The 6,000-nt window shown below is 50.6% G+C and overlaps 1 protein-coding gene across 1 annotated transcript in view; it reads left to right on the top strand.

Annotated features, from left to right (window-relative positions):
- The first annotated feature begins 317 nt into the window (after positions 1-317).
- The window catches only part of LOC122393043 (ATP-binding cassette sub-family C member 8-like), a 42,795-nt gene continuing 37,112 nt past the window's right edge, over positions 318-6,000 (top strand). Inside the window, exon 1 of the mRNA XM_043388624.1 lies at positions 318-606. The gene's annotated coding sequence lies outside the window, so the exon portion shown is untranslated. The remainder of the gene's footprint in view (positions 607-6,000) is intronic.

The following is a 6,000-nucleotide window of genomic DNA, read 5'->3' as shown; positions in this document are numbered from 1 at the left end:
CAGCGTCCGCACCTCTGCGTCCATCTCTCTCCCTCTCACTCTGAGCTCTCCCGTCTCCCGTCTCCGTCCCGGTTCTGAATCCATCCAGTGACCTCCCCTCCCTCCACAGGTCGAGGCCCGCCCCCGGCGCAGTATGTCTCACGACTCACGCACCTGGGCGGGATTCCCGCGATGGGCGGCCCACAGCCGCGTCTCTCCGAGCCCGTCTTCCGGAAGGACCTCAGCGAGCCCGGGGGGCCCGCCGCGCGGACCGCCGCCGTCGCTATGACGTCACGCCTGGCCGCGGCGCGACTGGACGCGGCCGGCCGGCCAGTCAGTTGTGTCTGGTCGCCGGTGCCGCGAGGATTGCGAATACGCCGCTGCCGCAGCTGCGCAACTGCCAACCACGTGAGAAGGACAGGACGGTGACCAGGCTGTTCTAGAAAGGAGTGTCCGAGTGTGAAGGGTGATATTCACCTTCGGAAGATTCTGATTCGACCCAGGAGCTCAGGTGGCCGGCGGACAACGGTGGTTGGCACGGGCCGTGACCGTACTTTCAGTGAAGGTCGGAGCTCCGTGCCAAATCGGACCAGCTGACCGGCCCGGCGACACCGGCTCTGCCTACAGGTTAGTACCTACAGGATAGTGTGTTTTTTTGGACGTTGGTGTGTTTTTGTCCGATCAGCTGATCCAGTGGTACCCTGTTGACGGGAGGTCCCGTGTCGTTCGTGAAGGAATGTCGCCGTCGGCGGCCGTACGCGGCTATCGATGCTGTGATAACACGACGACGTAGCTTGCACGCATTTTCATACGGTGTCCTTTGGAGTGGATAAAGGCGAGCTTTTTGCCTTTGCGGACTTCGTGTGGTTTTCGCTTGTCTTCAAGGTATGCATCATAAGAATTACGAAGAGTTGGAGCCAGTATCAACTGTTGGTCAGATTAATTGCGGTGGTCGAACATCACATTATACCTTTAGAGCGGTGTTACAGGTTCAGGACAAATTAAAAGGTTTGTCTAAAATGCATTCATTGTCAATGCGTCCTGTTCCAACGTTGATATGGCTGGGCGTCTATTTTTTTTCTCACAGCTAATTTGAGCGTACATTTTCTGGGAATGTCGAAATTCTGTTTTATTGCTCAGCAATGGACATTAAAGGGACCCTCCCACCTTCAAAAAAGTTAATGAATTGGCATGAAAGTGATGTTGTCCCTTGGTTCAGAAAGAGCGAAAACGAATATCTACCAAATTTCACCGAAAAATATTCACTGCTTTTCAAGATATTAGGCTTTTACTTTTGTTTACTTTTTGGGATCTCCCCTGTTACTAACGACTTTATTTGGAAGCAATAATTTGGCAGCCTTAAAGTGCGGCAGACGTTGCGCGCAAAGCAGCGTATACCACCACGTGTTAACGATGGTTTTAGTCTAAGATTTAAAAATCGTTAGATCTCCGCTGACGTCACAAATTCTAAGGGGGCATTCCAATACATTAGCCCCTTAGAATCCGAAAACTGCAAGTTTGAAATTCCATATCTTCGAATTAAAGCATTGTTCGATGTTGTGAGTGCCCAAACCGGTATTTGCAGGCCATGGCCACCAATTTGGCTATCTCATCTCAAAACTAATGTTAAAGGGACCCTCCCACCTTAACATTAGATTTGAGTTGAGATAGCCAAAATGGGGTCCCTGGCTCACAATTACCGGTTTCGGCACTCACAACATCGAGAAATGCCTTAAATCGGAAATATTGAATTTCAAAATTGCAGCATTTTGATTCAGAGGGGCTAATGCATAGGTATACCCCTCTGAATGTGTGACGTCAGCGCAGATATCTAACGATTTTTAAATGTTTGACTAAAACGTTTTGTAGCACGCGGTGGTAGATGCTGCTTTGCGCGCAACAAATGCCGCACTTTCAAATAAAGTCGCTATAGGAACAGCGGAGATCCCAAAAAGTAAACAAAAGTAAAAGTCTAATATCTTGAAAACCGGTGAATATTTTTCGATGAAATTTGGTAGATATTCGTGTTTGCTCTTTCTGAACCGAGCGACATCACTTTCATGCCAATTCATTTACTTTTTTGAAGGTGGGAGGGTCCCTTTAAGGTGGGAGTGTCCCTTTAAACGTCAGACATACAGTGAGTTGTGCGTCGAAAACTTCCTACACTCTGTAGAAATACATAAACAGAGCGACACGTCGTTGGCCATTCCTTGCTGCGGAAACATGGCGATGCTATAGGCATGGCGACCTCCAAACCGGTTTATAAACCACAAGTTCAGCAAAAATCCACCGCATGGTGGCTTCAGACGTTAGAGTGCCTTACGTAAGGTTTCGTCAGGCATGAGTTTCTGACACGCCAGTTCTTCGGTAGGAATCCGGGACCTGTTCGCAGGAGTGAGCAAAAATCACCCAGCCTCGGCCAGCGCCACAGCTCGCTCCCCATTCATTCACCGACTCGTGACTGGTGAGCGGTCACCATTCACCACTCGGTGCCGTGCCAGTGTGACACCACGCCGTCGGTGGTGACCCGTTTGGCACCACTACCGATCAATCACTAGCACCACAATCCATCACAGGAGTCTCAGCCGCTCCGTCGGCCGCCGGGCGCCGGGCCAAACAGAGGTCAGTCACTGCGGAGGTCACCAGGTGTAAAAACGCAGAGCCCGATGTAACTGGCACCCCATCGGTCCGTCGTGTCTGACGGTCCGACGGGAAGCTTGCGTCCGGCACGGCACCACTCGTCCCGTCGGGTCTTCCCTCGTCGTTTTCTTGTTCGGTTTCTTATCATGGTTTCTCCTCATGGTGTGCCGAGCTTTCGCAGCCCGACAGCTGTGTGCCGCGTTGCGTCATATGTATCGCCTCCCGACTTGCATTGTCGTCAGCGGATTAGTTTATCTTGTGCGGCGCAATACGACGAATGCCGGTCGACGGGACACCGGCGGGCTTCCAAACGAGTTGTGGGCCAGCGCGGATGGTCCGACTTCAAGGTCGGCGGCGGCTGGCGGCGCCGGACAGTGCACGGTGCAGCACGCGCTCTGTGCACTAGTGGTGCACGCTGGTGACCGGCTGCACTTGTGACGTGCATCCATAGACAGTACACCGAAGGACGGTGCGAACACTGGCATGGGTGGATGCGTCTTGGACGCCGAGAAGCCTGGGATAATTATGGTCACTGAGGTGGTAGTGGGATTGGGTGTCTTATGAACGCTGTCCATGGCTGGTCGCCGCTAATGGCACAGCAACTGGCAGTGCCAAAAGCGGTAGCCAGCGATGACTACCTATCTTTGACTGCGGTGCCATAGTGGTGGCTCACTTTGACTAGCATAAACCAGCGACAGCTAAGGCCTCTTTTTTAGCTCGATTATGAGATGCCTACCCCAATCCTATCCACTCGTGAAAACATTGCCGTGGGCTGATCCATGTGAATCGGAGCGTGTCCAGCCTTCAGGCCCGCCCAGGATGCCTACCTCGCTCCACTGCTGGATGACAGCTCTGGACTAAAAGTAAACCAATCAGGAATCTGCTCGTCCAGTCGGGAGCGGAACTGTTTTCACACGGCTCGGTTCAGTGACAGTGCCAGCTCCTAATCGGAAAACGGCCGCGCCGCCGGCCCGCGAACCAACGGGCCGTGACGGCTAAGCTGAGATCACGCCTCCTCAGGGCTCACGGCAACACCGATACATATTGATAGACACGGCTCCCGGCCATAGCGGCAGCATACTGGGACGCTGTTCATGACTGGTTTGATTAAATTCTTGGACAGTGTAGCATACAGCTGCACTGAGTGACCTAGTGTTTATACCGTGCTGATTTATCCTTGTGAGATCTTGCTCCAAACGGGTTCTTTATAACCAGCTAGATATCGGTAAAGACAAATTTATACATCGCCAACTGAAATGCAGAAAAACGATTCAAAGGTGTATCTGATCAAAATATCTATCGATTTAACTGCGAATACCAAAGCTGTGTATGTAGGGGAGAGTGGGGTAAGATGCCCAGGGTGGGAAAGACGCCCCAACCCCTTTAGCGGCGAAACAAAGAATCGAACCTGGAAATTAATGTTCTTAGCGTAAAGCGGAAGCCTGCCTTGTTAACTGCACAAAAATTGGCGAAGCTCAGTTGGGCAACGGCTGGCTGGTGATTGCATGTTTTTTATTTGCTACTTTCAAAAAATATTTTGGTGTTAAAACATTGTAAATATCAAAGAAGGTAGATAATTTTTGCGTCCCTTGCTATAGTCGTGGTACATTAGCATGCGTGTACTGTGTCCCAAACAGTTTGTTTCAGGGTGTAGTTTTATGGCTAACAAATTGTACTGATTTAATGTTACTTTGGTACCTTGGGGTAAGATGCCCCCTGTCTTGATGGGGAAAGACGCCCCCCTAAATCCGTAGGCTGTCCGTCAAGCAGCCCGTCAAATCATTTATTACATACTTGTGATGAGAGACTAAAGCCGATCTGGGACTATTGAGAGCCGAGTACGGTCGGGTGCTCCCCATGACGGTCTCTCAGCCCACGTACAGCGACTTTTTGGGCGGCATCTGACTCTGAGAGCCCTCACGACGGCCTCTGTGGGCCCCATTATTGGCTCCAGGGCCCCTCACGACATCCTTTGAGGGCTCCCACGTTGGCTCCACGGGCCGCGCTGGCATCTGAGGTCCCCACGATGGGCTCGAGGGCCCTCAAGCATCATGAAGACCTTTAAGGGCCCCACAGTGGTCTCCGAACGCCACCACGGAGGCTTGTTTGGCCACGCTGGACTAGGATGGCCCTAACGATGACCCTTACGACTACTTTTGAGGGCCCTTACGATGACGTTTGGTGTCTACTGCAAGCTCGAAGGGACTACTGATTCGTACAGGCGATTCACGTGCCCATTTATGCCACTTATTGTGCAGGGGGCATCTTCCCCAACGCCAGGGGGCGTCTTTCCCACCCTGTGGGGTAAGATGCCCCCTTTCACTTCTTCAGGAAAATGCTTAATATCAAAAAAGTTATCATATTTCAGGCACGAAAGTGTGATATTTTTGGAGAAAAATGATGTCGGCTTCCGTTGAAGCTCCAAGTTTTTACTGTCCGATCGTCATTTTCGAATAATATATGACATAGCAAAACCCTGGGCATCTTTCCCCACTCTCCCCTACTCGAGAGTCGTGTACCGTTGTATTTCGGTAAGCAACACAAGGTGATTATTTCGAGACGGCTCGTTTAGAACTATGTAGGTCATTCCCTTTCTCACGGGTATCCTTTTACAACAGATGTGACGCCAGCGAAAGCGACAACCGCCTTTTTTTTTACTAAAACCGTGATCATGGGGCGATCCTGATAAGGTCGAACAGGGAGGATTTCGAAGACGACACCGGCCAGTGTCGTTCATCAGAACAATATTTATTTTTATAAGTTCTTGCTGTAATTCAGGGTCTTTGTAGAAAGTTTCTTTCGGACTGGACCAAGGTGTCTGTCTCGACCGATTCTGCCGGAAATGTTTACACTGTCATTGTAGACAGGTCGCTGTCACTCTATCACTGTCAAAACAAGACAATCTGGTACATTTGATTTTGGAGTTCTACTAGAACGGCATGAATAAGCCGGGATAACAGCCACACACTGTTTTGTAACTGGTGTAAGTGATGTAACTGATGTAAAACCGGTGTATGGTTTTAAACTGTCCAGTGCAACCGGAGGTCTGCATGGGCTTTCGACAGGAGTAATCAGCTGCGGCACAAACTTAACCACAATAGAAGTCCACCTCGGTAGTTTACACAATATACCAACCGCAAACTAACCAAGACAGGAAGCAAGTGGTGTCGCGAATGCATTATTTGTCATGTCGGTTGTGTCGATCGGAAAACTTCACACTCATACCGCGGAATAACGTGCTCCACTGACTCAATCGTTTCTTTGTTCCATGGCGTCCTGGAGCTCCGTGACCCCACCAAGGCTTCGGTAATATTCAGCAGCTCGCCTGGTCGCTGCAGGCATAAACCCAATCGTTTGACCGTCTATATAGTGGTAAGGTTT

This window comes from Amphibalanus amphitrite, unplaced genomic scaffold, assembly GCF_019059575.1.
Source record: "Amphibalanus amphitrite isolate SeventyFive unplaced genomic scaffold, NRLGWU_Aamphi_draft 000513F_arrow, whole genome shotgun sequence".
Classification (NCBI taxonomy): domain Eukaryota; kingdom Metazoa; phylum Arthropoda; class Thecostraca; order Balanomorpha; family Balanidae; genus Amphibalanus; species Amphibalanus amphitrite.
The sequence above is the reverse complement of the archived record's forward strand: the minus strand, read 5'-3'. Positions and strand labels throughout refer to the sequence as shown.